The 22,554-nt window shown below is 40.6% G+C and overlaps 1 non-coding gene across 1 annotated transcript; it reads right to left on the reverse strand.

Moving 5' to 3' along the window:
- Positions 1 to 206: 206 nt before the first annotated feature.
- trnaq-uug (transfer RNA glutamine (anticodon UUG)) lies at positions 207 to 278 on the reverse strand. Its single transcript has one exon. It is a non-coding gene; the product is annotated as a tRNA-Gln (tRNA).
- Positions 279 to 22,554: the final 22,276 nt, after the last annotated feature.

Consider the following 22,554-nt stretch of genomic DNA (forward strand, 5'->3'; position numbering starts at 1 on the left):
GAAACACAAAGATGTATTATTTTTAGTCAGTAATATATATTTTTGTAAACAAATTAAGACAAATAAAAATTGACTGTACATCCTATGTATGTTAGGACTTACTTTATCCACTGTGAATCTCGTTATTCTTGTAAATAGCGACGGCTAGTAACAAGCAGCAGTATAAATGCGGGGGCCATTCCATAAATCCTGGAAAAAGGAGGACGAGGTCCCACCGAGATTTGAACTCGGATCGCTGGATTCAAAGTCCAGAGTGCTAACCATTACACCATGGGACCGGTCGATGCCTCCCCACCCGGAGACTTTTGATTATATATGTTAATTGGGTTGGTTGTCTACAGCTATAGAAAGCAGTTGAATATAGTATATCAAAAGCCTAATAAATGTCCCTATCCAAGATTCTTTTACGTGTATCATATAGCATGAGCGCGTTAGTTACTCCACCATCTGATATAACAACGGCCCAATCCCACACTTGCACGCTACGTTCTTCGCTGAATTGCACACGTAGAAGTGCACGAATGGTCGAGGGCGCAGGTTACAAGTATACAAATATATATCGTAGAATTGGGACACTTCATGCAAAGTCATCGACTTATGTTTGCCAATTTCGCTGTTTAAATCACACATATACAAATTATACACTTTGTAATAATTCTATATTTACACTCGCAAGATACTTTTTTTCGGGACAGGTACAGTATTACGGCGGATGTCGTCAGTTTCACGCTATTTTGGTCAAATCCGCAACGAATTGTGGGTAATATACTTCGGTTTAGGGGCCAAGGACGCAAGTTCAGCAGAAGTGCGGGACAAGGAAGCAAAGGGGGCGGGGCGGCAGTACACTAAAACGATTTGGGACAACCGACACACTCTTAACCTGGCCTAGGCGGGAACGCGCAAATGAGGGGCACAAGGGTGCATGTGTGCCTATAGGCATTGCGCCGTTAACGATTTCTTTCCACACTACGGCGCGCCCCATTCGATTCCTCATTCTCCACCATTCCCGCGTGATGACGCTTGCAAAGACCTCCGGAATTCAGAAAACTGACATCTCTTTTACTCTAATCTAGACGACATTAACGGCCTTTGCCACAACAATCATAACCCACCCCGTAACAATAAAATGCAATGCAATAAACGGTACACATATTTTTTAAGAGCCACTTGGCGTAATTGAACAAAAACTCGTTACTGAATTGGCCCAAAAATTCATTTTGATCTCCCTTGTGAGAATCTACTTCCGCTTCCGGTTTTCGATGGCTCGGATTGAAACATTTCACCGTCACGTACCATCCCTTTTGATCCGCCTGAAATTTCTCACTTTTGAAGCCTGAAGCCCCTCTGCTTGTGATGACTAACTATTGGCGCGTGAGGGCACCAAATAACCGTTATTCACCTTTTGGGGTACACTTGCACAAATCTAAGAAAGCATTAAAAACTATACTTTCCACGATGGGATTTACGTAACAGTTACAGTACCTTGAAATAAAAGTATTCATATCCCTTGAACTTTTTCAAATGGTGCCACCTTCAAACCACAAACCTAAATGTGTTTAAATTGAGATTTTATGCATGTGATCTAGTAGCAATACAAAGTAGTGCATAAGTGTAAAGCGGAATGTAAATGGCTCCTTCCACTTTGATAGAGCAGCCTGAAAAGTTGTTAAAAAATATATTTTTACTATTTACTGGTTCCCCTTCACTTACCGGAGATGCACATTCAGAAATAACAACTTTAAATCAATTAAGACGACGGTTCGGACTAATTTAATTCAGTGAACACTAATTTGTTGCTGCCTCGTCATAAAGCCAAAAACACGTGAGGAGCGACTAATCGATGTCACTAAACGTCATTGTGGAACAGTTAATTCAACTGGCGACGCCCCTGAATATGATCACTAATAAATCGAGATACATCTTTTCAGAATTTGTTAGTATTAACGACAATGCCATAATAAGTGGACCGGTGTTTCAGGGGACATGTCACAAAATGAACAGTGGAACAACGCAAATGTCTTTTTTGAATTTAAGAAGATAATTTTTGGCAGAAGAGCGCATAGTTAATTCAACGAGTGCAGTGATTCCCAACCAGGGGGGGCCGTCCCACGCTCGTGTGTGGTGAGACATCATCAGGTTTGAAGCGGGAAATAATCTATGTAATTCAAGATTTTTTTTCCCTTGAAAATGAGTATTTATTCATTACAGATATCGTTACAGAGATCTTTGTTCATCTATCTATGCCATCGCCGTATAGAAACAGGCACAACAAATAAATACTATTCCATTAGATGGTAGAAGATAAAAAAAACGTGTCCATCTGTTGCCATCCGTATTGTAATATCTGTTCTTTGTTTTGTGCATGTGCTGGCTGGGCCTGTGGGTAGCGAGTGACGTCATAGAGTGGGGACGAGCCAGGTGGAGAGGGAGGTTGGGCTCGAGGAGTCAGTGGTATGATTGAGCGCATGGGCGTGAGTTGTTGCCACCAGCAGCTCTTGTGTGATTGTGTTTTTTTCGTTACGATCTGTTATTAAAACGACGATTAGATTGCATCAGCGACTCTGTGCATCTTTGACCACTTCGAGGGGCATTACAATATGACAGAATAAGTCATTCATACAATTTCATGAAAACATGTTAGAATGTAGGTTGTATACAGGGTTGCCAAATGTCCTGTATTAGCCGGGAATCCCGTATTTTGGGCTAATTTGGTTTGTCCCATACGGGACCTTAAATGTCCCGTATATTCACTATCAACTCTTGCAAATACAGAAAACTGCAATCTACCGATCCTGTAATATAAGATGCTTTTAGTAAAGCTTTGGATGGCGATCGACTGTCAATAACGACGGACACAGACGGGTTGGCAGCTCAATGTCTTTTACTTGTATACTAAAAAAAAATAATAATAAAATAAAAACTTGTATACTTGCTCGAACATACATTGCTGGTTCTTAAACAGTGATAGCACTAATGGAGACTCTCGGTACTACACATAACAGATCCTAGATCAGATAAAGCGTCAATCCCACAACAAGCGCCAATCACTCCACCTGTCATGTAAGGACTTCTCTCTGGCTGAGCAAAATGACAGAAGACTGTTGAGTCAGTCCAAAGCAGCCAGAAATATCCATAGAAAAAATAAATTTGGTGAGTCACACTCCTCTTTTACAATTCCGATTTCTGACACCCGTTTTTTGATGAAAAGAGCCAAATTGTGGTTTCATATGAGGTGACATATCGTCGCTGTCCTGTGAAAAACACTGTCCATTTTTTTCATTTTTTCTTATTTTTATGTGAATGTGGTTCCAGCATGAATGTGAAATTTAGAAAAAAAATTCCAAAATTCATACATCGTGCTCATACCACTGTGGCACCGTGCACCTGTCCCTTATTTAGGAGTGAGAAAGTTGGCAACCCTAGTTGTATATGTAGATCAGTGTTTCTGGTAATGTTTAGTTGAATGCCTCGCTGCGGGTCCTGATGTTCAACTCGTCCTTATTGGGAGCAGCAAAATGTGCAATGTATCAAGATCGTCCATGCACACCGAATGACTTGAAAGTCGTGAGAACAGAGTTCATTCAGTCTGTTTCAAGTGAGCAACAGATTGCAGTGTTTAATCCAAACCTGTATTGATGCTAGTAGTGAGGATCAGTTGCAACCAAGGGCACCCAGGCCCACCCAGATTGACAGAATTGCCCAAGTGAGATTCATGAAAAAAAGATATACTTTTAACTTTTTGTTAAATTATTAAAATATTTTTGAATTAGTGTTTCATTGTGTTTTTTATTTTATTTGATTAAATATTAAGAATGGCTCAGAGGTCGTGGGTTCGATCCCGGCCCCGGCCTCCCTGTGTGGAGTTTGCATGTTCTCTCCGTGCCTGCGTGGGTTTTCTCCGGGTACTCCGGTTTCCTCCCACATTCCAAAAACATGCTTGGACACTCTAAATTGCCCCCTAGGTGTGATTGTGAGTGCGGATGTTTGTTTGTCTCTGTGTGCCCTGCGATTGGCTGGCAACCAGTTCAGGGTGCCCCCCGCCTAATGCCCGAAGACAGCTGGGATAGGCTCCAGCAAGCAGTATCGATAATGGATGGATTAAGAATGGCATAATTGTGGTTGTCTAAGGAAGATCTGAACTTCATATTATTCAATTTGTCATTTTAATTGAATATACGATTTGTCGGGACAGGAGGATTGTGCTCAGTGAGAGAAATATTCAGGCCCACCCCGATTTTTCCAGGCCCACCCATTGGCCACGTTCTGGCTCCGCCCCTGGTTTCAACACTTTTTCACCTTTGTATATAATTGTCATTCAGATTACATACTTTATATTGAAAATGTGTTTGTTAATTATAAGACTATCCCAACACCCCCCTCTATTTATGCCCTAGAAATGTTTTTATAATCAATACTGTGATTTCAAATAAATATTTATTGTAGTTGCGACATATTAAGGCTACTAACAGGGTGCAACAAAGTTTGCATTTTTTTTTCTTTCTCACCAGTGTTAGTTCTAATCATTAATCAATTTATATTTTTGTTCATCAAAATTGGGCATTACAATTGCATTGAAGTCGCTCTCTGTCCATCCATCCATAACAGCGAGGTGGTGCGAGGATAGGGTAACTTGATGTCCTTGCAGCTTAGTCTGTAGCAACACCTTAATGGGAACACACACACTCACCCACACACACACATATACACTCAGCCCCATCCTCACAATCCCAAACACGTGAGTAGACCCCTCCTACTTGACCCCAAGCTCCTTTTGACCTGTTAACGACCACACACACACACACACGTTTGACAGGTTAAGACGAAGCTGGTGGTCGATCAGTGTTTTGGACTTTGGCTGATTAGGAATATAATTGGCATACAATACGGTCGGATGCACAGACTGTTGCTATACCAGAAATACAGGGAGGGAAGGGTTAGGGTTTGGAACAACTATGGCAGGCACTAATATATAGAATAACCACCTTATAGGGAATGTATTAGAAACAGGTCTCACATCAACACCACTACAAACTATAAACAAGGTCTGGGTGATAAATAAGTTTTATCTATTTTTCTCTATTAATTTGTATGTTTAGCCCCATTTTTTCTGTAGTTCAACTCAACTTTATAGAGCGCTTCAAAAAACAACCATCACTGCATTTACAAGTGCATTTGGAGTAAAAGTCAGACATATAAAAGCAAAGACAAAATCAAAACAAACCAACAAGCGTAAACACTATAAAACACTAAAAGAATGCGGTCTCTCATGCTGGGTCAAAAGCCATAGAATAGAAATTGAAAACGTTTCAAGATCAAACAAAGATATGCAAACAAACAATAAAATGCATTTTTAAAATGATTTTTATTTAACAAAAAAATAGTTATTCAAACCTACTTGGTCCTGTATGAAAAAATACTTGGCCCACAAACCTAATAAGTGGTTGGCCCGTCTTCAGCAACAACTGGAATCAAGCGTTTTCTGTAACTGGGGATCAGACTTGCTCATCTCTGTGGAGATATTTTTGGCCCACTCTTCTTTGCAAAATTGATTTAATTCAGCAACAGTGGAGTATTATCAAGTGTGAACAGCCTTTTTAAGGTCATGCCACAACATTTCATTTGCATTCATGTGTGGACTTTGACTAGGCCACTCCAAAATCTTTAGTGATTTTTAAAGGCCATTTAGAAGTTAACATGGTTTGTTTTGGATCGTTGTTCTGTTCCATAACTCAAGCACGCTTCCCCTTGGGGTCAAAAACTGATGGCCGAATCTCCAACAGGATTTTATGGTCCGGAGCAAAATTCATGGTTGCAATCAATCGCAGCAAGTTGTCCAGGTCATGGATTAGTCAAGCAGCTCCAGACCATCTCACTACCACCGCCATGTTTGACTGTTGGTGAGATGTTTTTTTCTGATATGTTGTCTTACAATTACACCAGATGTAACGAGACACACACCTTCCAAAAAGTTCAACTTTCTTCTCATCAAGACTCAAGATCCAAGAGTTCTTTATAGTCCCCATGGGGCAATTTGTGGCGCAGCCAGTAAGACTGAGACTATTCATAAATACAATCAATTATGACAATAAAAAGCTCAAATGCATGACAAAATAGCTCAAAAGGATTGCTAAAAATAAACAGACAAAAACGATGAAGTGACCACAGTAAGTGCAGTGTGTCTTAAAAATGCTAAGAAGACCTGTAAATTAAGGAGGTTAAAAGTACTTAAACATCTTGACATGCATATGATCAATTAGGGTTGTTTTGTATTCACCCTCACAATGTCCTGTTGTCTGTAGTGATTTTGTGATGGACTCAAAAAAAGCAAATGTAATAACAGATTCAATAAAACAAGACTAAAACAGGTTTGTATTCACGTTCCTGAGCTTGCGGAGGACAATCATTCGCTGGTGAGCTTTATTGCACACAGCGTCTCTGGCATGAATGTCATTTTTGCCCAGTCTCTTGCTTATTGTTGAGTCACAAACTCTGGCCTTAACTGAGCCAAGGGAGGTCTGCAGTTTTTGAGACGTCCCGGATGAGTTGTTGCCATGCTCCTGGGGTAATTATTGTAGGCCGGCCACTCCTGGGAACGTTCGTCACTGCCCCATGTTTTCTACATATGTGGATAATGGCTCTCACCATGATTCGCTGGACTCTTAAAGTTTTAGAAATGGCTCTATAACCCTTTCCAGACTGATGAATGTCAATTATTTTATTTCTCATCTGTTCTTGAATTTCTTTGGATTGCGGCATTTTGTTGTTGCTGTTCTCATGCTGAATTCATTTTGTCAGACAGGTTCTATTGAAGTGATTTCTTGATTGGGCAGATGTGGAGGTAGTCAGACTTGGGTGTGGTCAGTGGAAATGAACTCAGCCTTTCCAAAGAATGGGATTAGGCATAGATAATGCATGATTTAACGAGGGGGGCAAGTACACGGCCAGGTAGCTTTGAAGAGCCCCACCCCCCAATTCAATAAAATCACTATTTAAAAACTGCTTTTTTAATCTTTACTTGTGTTATCCTTGTCTGATATTTACATTTGTTCTTATGGAGGAAGTCCACCCAACATGTTTTTTTCCAAGAATATGTTTTATGCAGGCCCACTATAGTTGAAATAAGGCATTCAGATTAATATTGCATTTGTGGAATATGAGTTAAGCAGCAAAATGCACCCGTTTTTAGCCATCTCAGGGGGCGGCCATTTTGTCACTTCTGTCGACTGAAAATGACATCACAACTGCTCAGATCTCAGGTAACGACCAATCACGGCTCAGCTTCAGAAAACAGGTGAGCCGCGATTGGGCGTTATCTGAGCCCTGAGCAGTTGTGATGTCATTTTCAGTCGACAGAAGTGACAAAATGGCCGCCCCCGGAGATGGCTAAAGACAGGTGTATTAACTTATTCCACAAATGCAGTATTTATCAGAATGCATTGTTTCAACTAGTGGGCTTGTATAGAACATAGTCTTTAAAAAATATATTCTTGGGTTGACTTCCACTTTAAACAATAAGGTGGGGAAAAAAGTAAGAATTTATGGCACCGCATGTAGTTGTTTTGTAATACGCGTTTTACAGTAATCATCTGGGAGTGGCATTAAACAGCTTGAAGGGCCTATTTTCAAGAATTGCTCACTACATGCTGGGCTGTGGCTTGTGAAGTGAGTTGGGTTGCACCACTTTGTCTTTTATTTCTGTAGAGGTGGATGCAAGTTAATGCTGGGGAGGAAAAAATCTTGTTGGAAAAAAAAAAGCTTCAAAGCTTGTTTATTTTTCAATAAGCAAAGGGGGAAAAAGTCAAAACATGGCCTCAAATTGATTGGCGACCAGTCCAGGGTGCACCCTGCGCCTCACTCAAATGCGTCACTGCCTCACTGGAAATAACCAAAGAAAGCACAAAAATACTAACAAGTATGTTTTAAGAGGAAGTCAACACAAACCTCTTTTTCCAGAATATGTTCTAGGCTCTTAGATATTCATGGAAAATAATTTTCGATTTCATAGTTTGTTACACTTATGAAAGCGTTAGTCAGCCTCTTTCAGGGATATTTGCTCTCTCAATTTTTACACTGCAGTCACATTGGCATTCTACTTTCTCTTATAAAAGCATGAAATAAGTACATCCTGATTGCTTTTTGAATGCATCATTCTTCTGCATTTCAATTGTACGGTTGCTGCTAACGCCAATGAGAACATGGCGTGGCGAGGCGTTTAATGAGAAAGCGTTCCAACAGCAGTTGTCAAGAACAAAAGCTGCATCGTGAGCCACCGGTGGTCGGACACTGAAGTGATAAATGCATCTGTGTTGAATTATCATCGCCTTTCATTTGTCCTAATAGCCATGAGTCATCCTCATACAATGCTATTACTGTTAAAAGGCCATCAAAACAGGAACACGTGCTTGACTTTATCTGGGCGCTGCTTTGTGTTTGCGCTCTGGCGAAAATTGACAACTTTTTGGATGACCCGGTGTTGTTTTGTCCTTTGATTTTGCTGTGACACAGAACTAGCCTTATTTTCATCAAATAGACAGAGATCTAGGCTTTGTTTTTACATTCATGGTCCGTCAAGGAACTGTAGAGAAATATATTTCACCACTTGACAAAGAGGGGTGCATGGCCGGTGTGAAAACAACTGTTTCCCACGGCAATAAAACCCACTTGAATATACTTGAATCAAAAAGAAATCATGCATATCATTTGAGACAGTCACTTTGCAAACAGGATGGGTAAGCTTACCATTGACACTTATATAATAGGTTTGCATGTAAAAATGACATCAGTACTAAAGTGCCCTGACCCCACCCCCCCCAAAAGACTCTGTCATGATTGAAGGTTTTTTTAGGTGATTAGATTGATGACAAATTGCCCCGCCCCCTTTTGGGGCGTGGCTTATGTTATGTTTTTGGTTTTCAGCGGTCTACGTCACGGGAGGTAGCCAAGCGTGGTAATATTGCTGCTTTGTCAGTTCTGTTGTCTAAAACGGCGACCGATTGTGAAAGTATAAAAGTGTTCTGCACAATAGTTTGGGTTTATTGACATAAAACGTGATCTCATCATGATCTCCTCCACAAAATCCAAAATACCGTGGCGATCGCTTCTCCACTTACACAGGCTGAAGCGGACAAGAGCATGAATGCGCACACGAACCCCGACTGGTTTATATTTCGGACATTTAGCCACGCTAAACTCGTGTCAACTCTCGGGAGGCAGACAGCGACTGGCAGTGGGCAAGCAATCAGGCAAGCATGGATGTTTATTTCCCACCCTCCCTTCCCTCCCCGGCTAGAATAACGGTACAGCTAATAGCAACAACTCGCTTCAGGCCGTTAAAACAAAAGGCATTAGCACAACAACATTAGCTCCTTACTGTCTGCGCAGCGTGTGGGGGTGATCATGAGCCTGCGTCTCTCTTCATTTCGCGGGGTTGCCTTCCAAGCAGTCGCGTGCGTTGTCCGGCACCGCTTGCAGCCGCGAGAGTGAAGCGGCGTCAGAGTGAGGTAAGATTCATTTTGGTTGTTCAGCTTTATTTCTTATATTTACTACAGACATATTTCTTTATTTGTTTCTATAGTGTCTAGATAAGTTCAGTGCTTGAGAAGTATAGTTCACGTGTTTAAATATCAATGTTTCATGAACATGAAAACTTGAAATGATAAAGCCACGGATTTGTTTGCATTGTTGCTGTAATTTGATTTATGACTTATTGGGCCCTATTTTCGTGGACTGACGTGCGCTCAGCGTGAAAAAATGGGCATCTTCATTTTCGTGCCCAGGCAAGTCTAGTTTAGCATGTTTGGGCCATGCTACCTGGCGGACGCAGCACATTTTCTATGACACGCTGGTGGCGCATCTGACAATTTGGTAACAGAAAGTAGACTACATTTTAGACCAAGTGAAAGTAGGTCTAAGTTGTGGCAAGCTTTTGTATGTTGTGTGTAATGCGATTTTGGTGGATTTGATCTAGGCGTGGGCAGACAATATCATCAAATGTTATTTATACATATCAGAGATGAGAAATGCAGGTCTAGAAAATAAAAACCCTGCCACAGTTTGTCTTGAGCCACAGGGGCTTCTACTCAACTGAGCTCCTTTACCCGTTAGATGAGTTGAAGCACCTGTGGCTCAAGACAAACTGTGGCAAGGATTTTACTTTCTGGACCTGGATTTCCCATCTCTGATAAATATGACAAGAACTCTCTGAATCATTGTAGGAATAAATTCTACTCATTGTTATTATAATTATCATCCTCATCTTCTAAAGGCGGCGGCACGGTGGTCGACTGGTTAGCACATCCGCCTCACAGTTCAGAGGTCGTGGGTTCGATCTTGGCCCCGGCCTCCCTGTGTGGAGTTTGCATGTTCTCCCCGTGCCTGCGTGGGTTTTCTCCAGGTACTCCGGTTTCCTCCCACATTCCAAAAACATGCATGGTCAGTTGATTGGACTCTCTAAATTGCCCCTAGGTGTGATTGTGAGTGCGGATGTTTGTTTGTCTCTGTGTGCCCTGCGATTGGCTGGCAACCAATTCAGGGTGTCCCCCGCCTACTGCCCGAAGACAGCTGGGATAGGCTCCAGCACGCCCCGCGACCCTTGTGAGGATTAGCGGTATCGATAATGGATGGATGGATGGATCTTCTAAAGGCTTTACACTGGATCCCGGTCAGTTACAATACATTACAATACATTTTTTTATTGATGAATATATTTAAAAATTCTGCTGCTGGTCTAAAAATCTAAAATTGCATTATTTTGTCTCCTTCGACGACAACAGAAGCCATGTTTCCATTCACTGAGGTTGCAAAGGACGGAAGGGTCATTCACTCCACCAAACTGTGACAATGTGGGAAGGCGGGAAGACAAAGTTCAGGAAGCCAGAAGCCTTGGTTTAGTCTGGGGAGGAAGCTAATATCTCATTATGGTTTCAAGTGACCACCCCACACTGATGTCTTATAATTTGAAGGTGTATAAATAGAATATCCTGTCATTGGAGGCTGACTTATGTTTGACCTTCTTAAAGGTAAAGAGTGTGAATTTAAATATGTGACCCAGAGAAGTGTGATGGTGATAGTATGACAACTGCACACATTTTTTAAGACAATCTGACTCCCAGGAAGAGGTTATACATTCATACTTTGCTTAGGGTTACTTTTAAAGGCATCCATTGTGGCCAAAAGCAGAGTGTACGTTTGACCAGAGAGCCTTCTATCTTGGGCGAGAGCCCTCTATCTTTGGCCTTGTGGTGTGTGAGGATGCATAATGAAGCCCGTGGGATAAAAGGCCAACATAGACCATTTTATGTTTAATTGACCTGTTTCCCTTCTTCCCAAAAGTACATCGCATGCCAAAGGCGTGAATACCTGGAATGTCTGCAATGTTTTTGTCCAAAATTCCATTGACAGCCTGCAATTGAAGCGCGCATGTGGATGCTGTGGGAACATTGGAAACTTGAAGCAAGCAAGTGCGTGCTCTCACCAGACATCGTGTTCGGCAGAGCTGGGCAGTCCGTCCCTGGGCCGAACCGGTCGGACCCTCCGGCCCGGCCGGATGCCCATTTTTGGGGAAGGGGGCTGACAAATTTTAAAAAAGGGCTGGACTAAGCATGGCCGGAAGTGGATTTTAGTCCGGCCCACTAATCATCCCTCATGCGTTTGACGTGGTCGCGAGGCGGAACGGGGCGGGGGTGATAATTTTATGGATAAGGGCGGGAGGTCGCGGCCGGAAGGGTACACAGGTCAAGGGTGGAGGGAAAAAGCGTCAAGTGCCCAGCTCTGGTATTCGGTTTTATCTCCAAAATAAATGGTTCAACCAAACCCAAACATTCTCAGAAAGTTATCACTGGACCTGTCTGCTAATAGATCATTTCCATTTGACAGAACTGGATAAACTGTTATTTGATATAAAAGGAAGGCCGCTTTTACAAAACGTTAAAAATTCATTTTCATTATTCTGAGAAAAGGACCTAGCAATTTTACATACATTGATTTTATCCTGTTAAATCACTTCATTGGTGCAGTGTGAACATGTTCAACAAGTGCATTGTAAGTGGAAGTCAACCCAAACATATATTTTTCAAGAATATGTTCTATGTAGGCGGCACGGTGGTCGACTGGTTACCACGTCCGCCTCACAGTTCAGAGATCGAGGGTTCGATCCCGGCTCCGCCTTCCCTGTGTGGGTTTGCATGTTTCCCCCCGTGCCTTTTCTCCGGGTACTCCGGTTTCCTCCCACATTCCAAAAAACATACATGGTAAGTTGATTGGACTCTCTAAATTGGATGTTCTATGCAGGCCCACTAGTTAAAACAAGGCATTCTGATAAATAGTGTGTTTGTGGAATAAGAGTTAATCCACGCATTTTTAGCCATCTCTGAGGGAGGCCATTTTTTGACACTTCTGTCGACTGAAAATGACATCACAACTGCTCAGGGCAGAGATGGCTAAAAACGGGTGGATTTTGCTGCTTAAACTCATATTCCACAAACGCAATATTGATCAGAATGCCGTGTTTCAACTAGTGGGCCTGCATAGAAGATATTCTTTAAAAAATATGTTTGGGTTGATTTTTTTTTTTGCTTTAAGTACTATGATTTGTTCTTTCTATCCAATAGAATATCATGTCAGGATTTTGAAATGGAAAACAATTTGGTCTTTATCTTAATTTGGAAAAGATACAAATAGCAGCAGCATAATACTAATCAGGATAAAAACAGAAAAATTCAAAATAGGAAACAATGTTGAAAAAAGGGAAAACAATCAGCAAATATACGAATCCACAGGCGCCGACCTGCAAATATGCAGGGGTTGACTGGGGTTGACTGTTCAGTGTTAATATCATCAATCACCGCTAAAGGGCAGATGTCTTATTTGCGCTTGCACTGGGTCTTATACTGCCATATACTACAAATGTGAGTAGGCCTAATTTTTTTACATTTTTTCGTGCATTTGGAATTATAAGTAGGAGGCCTGCACTATATTGGAAAAACATGTGATATGCAATATGGTTGTTGAAGATAGTGATATCGATATTATTGCAATATTTAACAAGTTCCTAAAGAAATAATATTTTTCTTATTTAATGAAAGAAATATTTTTTTTCATGCAGAAAAATCGGCAAACTCAATGTATTCTTAGCTAATTAATTGTAATTCCCCTAGATAATGTAGAGTGAATGCAATGCACATTTAAGTTTGAATCCCACTGGTCAAATTCAGATAAAAGCATCCATGAGAAAATTATTGCATGTCTTTGCAATATGTATATTGCATGAGTCAATATCGCGATATCGATATTTTTCCTTGAATAATATTTTTTTGAAGTGAGCCCTTTGCACTGGAAAAAAAATGCAGTATATGGTTATTTTATTGTTTGCGTCAAACCCTTTGTTGTCGCCTGGATAGTGGATCTTTTTTATATGCATTGAAAAATGTATTAAAAATGAAATCTATTACGAGCACGTATTTTGCACATATGCACATATTTTGTTCATATTTAAAATAGCATTTTTGTCATCCATCTGGTTCGGAAGTGTGTAGTCCTATGTGTTCCCCCCTGTAGCACTGATGAAAACTTGTGGGCCCCTTCAACATATAAATTGCCCATTCCTTATACAGGAGGCTGTATGGAGTTGTAGTGTTATTGTGTTTGCCTCACAGTAGAAGTTCCAGATTCAGGCCCTTCTGTGTGAAATTGGCATCTTCTCACCTTGCCTGTGTGAGTTTTTTTTCCTCCCACATTTCAAATACATTCCATGATTGTCAATAGGTCTGCATGTGAGAGTGAATGCAGTAATACAATGCTTATGACAATATTTTGAGTTCAAATGGATGACACCATACGGTACTGTATATCCTCACAAAGGTCCTTTACCAAACAATAACAGAAACTGGACAAATTTCACATAAAGAATGCTCGGCGCTATTCACGTTTAATCAGAAGTGGAGATGAAATGGGCGCTAAATGAGGAGCATGTGATCGTTGAGTGATTTGATGAGCAAGCACACAAGGGAACCATTCTGTAAATATAAAACCACACTACTGGATGAAAACTCAATGTGCGGTTTGGGCAATGCATGGATCAAATCATAATGTGTGTACAAAGTTCACTTTGGGTTAATTCCTGTGCGTGCTTCTTCCTCCCTTTTGGCTTTCTCTGCGACAACATGATCTCCCTCTCATCTGGTCTCTGATGTGCACTATAGTGTGCAAGCAGACACTCTTCAGTTAAACATTTACCTCAAAGTGGGGTAAGGAGATGACTAAACCTGCGCCAAATTGTCTCAGCACATATTGAACATGTTAGTTGAATTATTCTACATTAAAGTTTCACGCCTCGCACACACTTCCTCTAGTTGTTCATTGCTTTTTCCCGCACTTGTTTTTTCTTTTAAGTGATGTTCTTAAACATTTATTCACAGATTGGCCCAGCTCACCGGTTGCAGTGATGCGCACACACAAACCAGGCCCCTTTCCCCACCCCCATGAATGATTTAACCTGGATGTGTCAGGGAGCTTATTGCTTCACCTGAGGAGGCCCAACAACATTGGCTTCCATAGAAAAAAAACGCCGCTGTTTAAAACATTTCAAATAAGTCCGCTTTGGTTGCATATGGGCTCTTATACAGATCATAATAATAATAATACTGTCATAATAATAATGATAACCATCTTTATTATTTTTGCATTATCCAGCTAACTCATTTATAACTTATCCAGTAGTCCGGCATCAAAACATAACCTCTAGTAACCCCAAAAGCTTTCATTTGAAAAGAATGATTGATCTGTACTGTAGATACCATCAAAGTATTTTTCTTGCGCTTCCATTGACAAAATAACACTGGTCAACAGCAAGTTTTAATCAGAGATGGCTTAATGTGTCCCTAAACATGTTTTTGACGCTGATTTTTTAAAAAAAATACTTTTTTTCCTAGCGCAATATTTATAGCTATGACATTTCAGAAAAAAAAATCACCCATTGCTGAGGTACACGAAAAAAAGGGCAGATACAGAAACAGTGCAAAAAACGTATCTATAAAAGTTTACTTTAATCTCTGATTTAAAAAATTAAAATTTGCTGAGCGAGCATTGTAATTGGTTTTAAATATAAGCACACTGTATATACATGCATCCACATATCCAATATTTAGATAACTACTTTGTGTGTGTTGGGGTGGGTGTGTGCGTGTGGGTGTGTTGCTTTGTATATTTTTCAGAGAGAGAGAGAGCAAGAAAGAAAGAAAGAAAGAGAGAAAGAAAGAGAGAGAGAGACAGAGTGGCTAAAGGGGTTGGAAGGCCAGTGTGTAATTTTCTATATATAACTCTGGCTCCAAAGCATTATGGTCTGGGTTGCCAGTGAGGTTTCCCTCCACTTTTTTTTTTTTTTTTTTTTTTTAAATCCAAACACACCAGCAGACATGTCAAACAAAGGCAGGAGAAATATCCAACTCGAGATGAATTTTACACTTTACTTACAGTCAAATCCTTACTTGAATTTAATTCACTCAACCCACTTTAATGCAGAGTACTAAAAACAACCACATCCGAAACAAAACAAAAATTGGATGAATTAATTTATTGGTAAAGCGCAGCAATTATATAGGTTCCAAGTCAAGAAAGTGGAAAAAACAAAACACCAACATGAAAAATATACACCAACCAGCCACAACATTAGGATCACTTCCCATATTCATGTATGTTATCCGGAACGAGAACTTTATCAGGTATGCCAAATTGAAAGAGGCAATTATGCTATTCGGCCAGCCCTTCTCAAATAGTGAGGTGGGCCCACCGGTCGGTGTAGGTAGGTGGGGGGATTGTATCCGAAACCGCGTAATTACTCGGGATGTAACGATTCACTCAAGCCTCGATTTGATTCATTTTTGATTTTCTGTTCTAATCTTGGCAGCGCTAGAGTCAAGTAATTTACGCAATGTGCGTATGCAGTTTGCTTACAGCAGAGATATGAGAGAGTGGCAATGGTTAACATGGCGTTGCGAATAGAATCTTTTACTTTTTTTACATCAATGCATATTTTAAGCAGTTTAAATAGATTGTAAATAGATTTTAGAAAAATAGATTTTCGATAAATCGTTGCATCCCTGGTAATTACACATCCACTAAAATGGGGGCCAGTGGTGCTATAAGATGTTTTATAACAACCACATGCAACCACAATTTATAATGCCACGTCTATCAAAACTGAGCATTGCTACCGCTCTAGAAGCAATTCTATCCCGCTCTTGTATTTGATATCAATAAATTGTGCTAATATTGTGGATAGTCAGTGCATATATTCACCAAGAACCCATATCGTTATTGTTATTCACATACATGATCCTGAAGTCACGTTTAATCTCGCTCGTACAGCTTCGCATTGACTGCAGGATGTTGTGATCCCCTATCCAATGGCTCTGATTATGAAAGGACCGAAACGCTATAGGCTAGATAATTACGTTTGGTATGACAACCAGGTCTTTGCAAAGACCTTGTCTCTTATAAGAGAGAGAGAGAGAAAAAAAACAGAGATCCATTCAGTCTCCTGTTGATTTCTGGGTGAATCTCATTACAACACCCAGCATGACATAAATGTGTGTCACAACAACAAAAAGTGAGGTCGTCAAGCGCATCAGTGGAAAGACGTATATTTGTGTCATAAGTAAAAAGTGAATGTTATGAAAATACAGTTGAACCTTTGAGGTTTAAAAAAAATCCCATTTCGGATATAACAGCAACAGAAATAATGAAAATTTTTGAATTGTTCAACCAGTACAGTATGTCAATATAAAACACAATGAAGGATAGATGAACTTGAGATTCAGTTGGACAAAGACCACTTTTATCGATAATAATTTCATTTATTCTAATGCACGTGTTTATGCAAAAAAACAGAGGTGGGTCAGACTGACGGACCGACGGACTTCTGACGGACTCACTGGGGAACTTAACTGATGGACTGACTGACGTTTACAATTTGGTTCGGCTTGATAAATGATGGATGACCAATGACTCAACTGCCGAGATAAGTAATGAATATTAACTGACAACAAATTTACTGTCTGAATTTAAACATAGTCAATGCACCAGAGTGTTTTGAAAGACTGTTGTCTCATTTGCAAGCCTGTTGCCACATATCATACAGAGCAGACATATTTATGAAAAGTACCTCTTGTGAATTTAATTGGGATTGTCTCTAAAATGCAGCTTTCCTTTTCTTGGAAGTTGGAACATCTCCTGTGTCATCATTTGGCCTTTTCCCCTTTCCAAAGAGTTTCCCCAAATACTATTTTTTGTGTGTGTATGTCCAAGATGAGTGATTTGACGAGTACAGAGGCGCAGGCGGATGCACCTGATTTTTAAATTAAAACGTCTTTCGGATTCTGGTGATCAACGAAATATTTTGTGTTCAGTCACTCTGTGTGGCCCTCTACTAAATAAACATACCGCAGGCCAGAGGTTTGGGATAGCTTCCTTTGAGGATTAAAAGCACGAACAGCATTGCTCTCCGCTTGCTTGCATCCATCCTGTTGGTGAAAAAAAATGTGGTCTACGCAACATTTCAAAGAACAAGAAAAAGTCAATGTTTGGAACGTGACTTGTGTACTGAGTCAAAGTGTATAATTTCATCCTTTGGTGAGAATGAATCAAAAGAAAAGAAGACAAGTCTTGAACTAAAAGAAGGGAAAAAAAGGTGGAGGAGGCGCAGGGGGCGCTGAGCACCAGACACAATCTTAACCAGCCTCAACCTCATTTTTTATACATCAAGTTTGTATTACAGTGGCGTGTGTTGAGCTAGTTCCTGGCTCCCCGTGCAAAAGCGTGCCATCCCTGGACACGGGCTTCTCCCGCTAGTGCTGCTGCCATGTGAGGATCCATCCAGTTGCTGGAAATGTGTTTTGAATAAACACAGGCAGAATAAGGATGCTTTTGCACCATCTGTTGTGGCGGTAGAATTAGGTTGGCCTCTATAGGGTTTGCAAACACTCGCCGATTCATCGGAAATTGCCATTTGTCTCTGCATAACTTGTGACAAAGCCCACTGGGGCAAAGGTTAAAAGCAACATAAGGGGTGGGGGGTGGTTAGTGGCGGGCTGGTGTTTGCAAGTGGTTAGTTCTGAGCATAAACGAGCAGTAAGCAGAGATAGAGGAGAAAGCCACATTGTCGATTAGTGAGCGGTGAGAAAATGTCATTGCCACGTGACATGCGTTGGATGAAACATGCTGTAATGTCAATGCCAAAGTAACTGAGCAGGAAAAGAAAACAACAAGGAGGAGGTGTTGTGCAACCTCCTAACACTGATCGGTGGTCGGCTGAGGACGCAGCACTCCATTTTCTCACGTGTCTGCAGCCTTGTCTTGCTCCTCTTCCAAGCAGGGTGCTGTCAAAGCACCTGAATTTTATTCGGACTTTTTTTAAATCACATTTTCATTTAACTTAATCCTCACATACTGTTCAGGTCAGATCTGACCCGTTTTAACATTTGACAACTATAAAAAAAAAATATTCTTGATTCTTACATCTAAAGTCACCCAAATTACACTGAAATGAAACCATTTTCAAATGGCATTCTTTTGTACATGCTCTACAGAGCTTGTGTGTACACTGAGCCAGCTGTTCTGAGTCAAATTTGACTCATCCCTACTAAAATGGATTTTACAATTACCAGTGTGTGTTAAATCAAGGAAAATTGTGATTATGGTGGAAATTTTGAAAGTGTGAAACTGTACATGCCAGTCTTGACAACTGTCTGTGTATTCACTTCATTTTGTGTATTCAGCACATTTTCACAGGTTTCTGCCCAACCATCCCAGCAAGCATGCCACGTAGAAACAATGTTGTTCCGATGTAGAGGCCGACATAGAAATACCACGTCACGTTCAGGTGCAGACTGCGATTTTATATGACGTCATTTCATTGCGTCATTTCAACGTAAGATGGACAACGACGTCAGTTCACAGTTGAAATCTGGTTCAAAACAGGTCACTGTGGATGTCCTTTTGACGCCTTCTTATATGGACCAAATTTAAACATTTTTTTCAGAGCCGGGCATCGCCTAACCGCCACGAAGCTCCCGTCTGCATGTGTAGCCGACTGCTTCTTCACATTCACAAAACAGAAACTGAAAAGAAAGTTCTGCCAATGTAAAATAGCAAGTCAGCAAAGAGTCTTTTGAACCGTTAACGTTCCAGCGCATAAGGAAACCGCATAAGAATGATCATACATAGTAATCATAAGAAACAGAAGGTAGAAAGGTCAGAGAGTATCTTGACACAGGTGCGAGGGCTGCACTTGCAAAAACAAGAACGGCAAAAATAAACGTTCCTTCTGAAATGTTGATGAAAGATAAATCATCCATTTATTATTAAATGTCAGAGACTCTATGAATACATTTGTGAAAAGATCTGTAGTTCATGATTGGATATAGATAATTATAACGTCTATATTCTTGGTCTGGGGTAAAAAAATTGACCCATAACAACATACTATGTGTGCACGGAAAATGAAAAGTTTGTAGGGGTTACGGTTTTCATTTAATTTATTGTACTGATTATAATGCCTCAAATGGGAAAATGAGTTTACATTGTGTTGTACACCACACAGATGAACAGATCACACCGACCAAGACTGATGACGGACAACAGTGCTGCGCCTTGAGAGTATTCGGAAAGCAGACTGTCATTTCTGCATCAACGAGGGGCCTTTTTTTTTTTTTTTGTAAATCTGCAGCAGGATCAAACTATGACGCTTTAGTTTGAAAGTCTTTATAGATAAGCTACTGCCACCTTTTTTATATAGTTATTTCTTGTTGGGACTGTAGCTTGTTTTCAACAAGCAGTGCTGTTTTGGCAAAATATTATTACAGCAATGACGTTTAACAGATGGAACATGCATTTTAAAATCTGCTCTTGTAATTTCCGACTTTTAAAACGATTGCGTTATAGTGTTGTCACGATACCAATAGTTTAGCTTCGATACTATACCGACATAAAGTACCTCGATACCGACACCGAAACGGTACCTAGAAAAATAATCTAAACACAGAAAAAGCAGCAAAATTATAACTTCACATTTTTTAAAATGTGTTATTAATTCAAAATATTAGGATATGCTTGACAAGAAAATAACATTTTAAACATTGTTAAACACTTATGAACATTTCCACACATGAGGCGGAGAGCGATAAATTTACACTGTTTCTTTCTATTCTTGATTATTTATATTTTATAGAGTGCTTGTAAATGAAACTTGAAGAAAACGAATTCCCATTTATTTATTTATTTAAACATCACTAGTAGAAAATGTGCACAGAGGTTTATAGAGCAATTAGTGTGACATCTACTGTAATGCAGTATTAAGTAGGTTACCAACATTGTAATGGCCCGAAAGGCAGCTGTATAGCCTCTGTGCTTTTTGGACACAGAATTAGCCAATTCTGCGTCACTGATGGTGTAGAGGTACACTCGCCTGAGTTGTGTGCGGGCAATGTGGGATCGGTTCCCACTCAGTGACTGTGTCTGTGTGTGCCCTGTGACTGTCTGGTGATCAGTTCTGGGTGTATTCTGCCTTTTGTCCAAAGTCAATTGGGATAGGCTCCAGCACCTCCCCGCAACCCTGTACAGTCAAACTCATTTTTTGTCGGTGGCCACATCGTAGTTATGGTGTCCCTCTGGGGGCTGTTATGACTGTGTTGCCATATAAATGTATGACCGCCTTATATGATCACATATACACAACAAATTGATGGATAGCTAGTTTTGAAATTAGAAGCCGGAAAGGAATTATTTTTTCAATTATTTTGAAGGGGAGGATTGGTAACAAATAACACATTGCAGTATCTCATATCTTAGTGTTGTTAAAACTGAAAACAATTTTCAAGAAACGTGAAGTTGACGCACATGATTTGCCTTCGTGGGCCACATAAAATGAGGTTGCGGGCCTTGACTTTGACACCTGTGCTGTACAGGATAAATGGTGTGGAAGATGACACAATTAGCCAATTCAGATTTTAAGAATGATATTTTTTAAATACAGAGATCAATGCCTGGATTTATAGGTTTATATTATATAAATAATATAATAATGTATAGGTCAATATATATGCACTTTGTATATGTTAATGTATGTACATATTATCCAATATTCATATACGTTTTTAGATTACACGCCATATTCTTGACCTATGTGATTGCATTTCATGTTGATATTCACAATACATTTGCACCGTTACGAAAATATGTTCATTTAATTGATAATGACTCAACGTAATGTTGCCTGTCTTTGTGCATGTGCATGCGTGTGTGTGTCTACTCTTCTCTAATATGCTCGCAGCTAGTCGAATGCCTTGTCAACTTGTCAACAAAATACTTCAGACTACTTATTTTGTAGGGTAGTGTGAGAAATGTGTCACAACGTGTCACTCTTAAAACCGGTGGTATAAGTCTGGATGCCGGGCAGCGAGGTGCTTGGCTAGATTGGACGTGTTCCCACCTCAAGCCACGGTAGTTTTAAAACAATCCTTGCAGACGGGCTTTGTCATGTGGGTCGGTTTGCCATGGCTGTTGGCAATGTAAGCAAAAAAGTTACATAAAATGAATTTATAAGTAAGACACTTTGTGCGTCATTGTTTTCAACGAGGAGCGAAGTGGCATCCAGAGCTTCAATGCTTGAGGCCATCTCCTCACATGCAGAAGGAGGCATGCCATTTAAGACGTTTCTCACATGTCGGTAGACAGGCGCCTTTAGCGTCAGTATACTTGCCTTTAAGACGGAGTTGGTGAGCTCCGTGTGCTTTTTTTTTTTTTTTTTTAAATGCCGGTGTCCAAAGCGGTCCGCAGCCCGGTACCGTGGTAAAGTGACTTTCATAAGGGCCCGTCGAGAATACTCCGCCCCCTCTGTGCTGATACCTACGCTATGCCCCTGGGCTCACAGGATGAATCCACCAGTGCCCTCGTCGATCTAGTGACGGGAACTAATCACGCGCCTTGTACTGCCCGTGGGTATGTACAAAGTCTCGGAGTCCCTGTCTACACGTAGCCGGGGTTTTTGAAAACGGCGGATATAAGCCTGCGGTTGGCCCTATCATTCACACGTCCCCGGAGCTTTTTCAGTGAAAACGCAAAACTCGGGCCGCAGTGGATATTTGCGGGTATCTCCGGATATTTCCGGATTAGTGTTTTGATGTGGACGGTTACACTCTTGAGATTTACGTCGTCACCGTGCGACAACAATGCTTTGACGTCATTATGCGACTTGTGTTTTCATGCGAGTCAACATGGATTCTTGCGGTGCTGCGTTCGTTATAGCCATTCTCGATGCGCTTTTTGCTTACTTATTTGTCCGCAACCAACCACTGCTTCTCGTTGAAAGGTTTAAAAGCAATTCTTGTCGGTTCTCCCGAACGAGTTTGGCGCCGTGTTTTTGGTTTCGTAGAAGTGACGTCAAAGGACGTAAGTTCCTTCTGAACGGACAGTATTTGGCGAACTTCTGCCGCCTAGAGGATTGGCGTGCGTTTGAAAACGCACTCCCGCTGTTTCGTGTGGATGCATTTGTTTTATGTGTAT

This window comes from Filicampus tigris, chromosome 1, assembly GCF_054856515.1.
Source record: "Filicampus tigris isolate MCC_2025a chromosome 1, RoL_Ftig_1.0, whole genome shotgun sequence".
NCBI lineage: Eukaryota > Metazoa > Chordata > Actinopteri > Syngnathiformes > Syngnathidae > Filicampus > Filicampus tigris.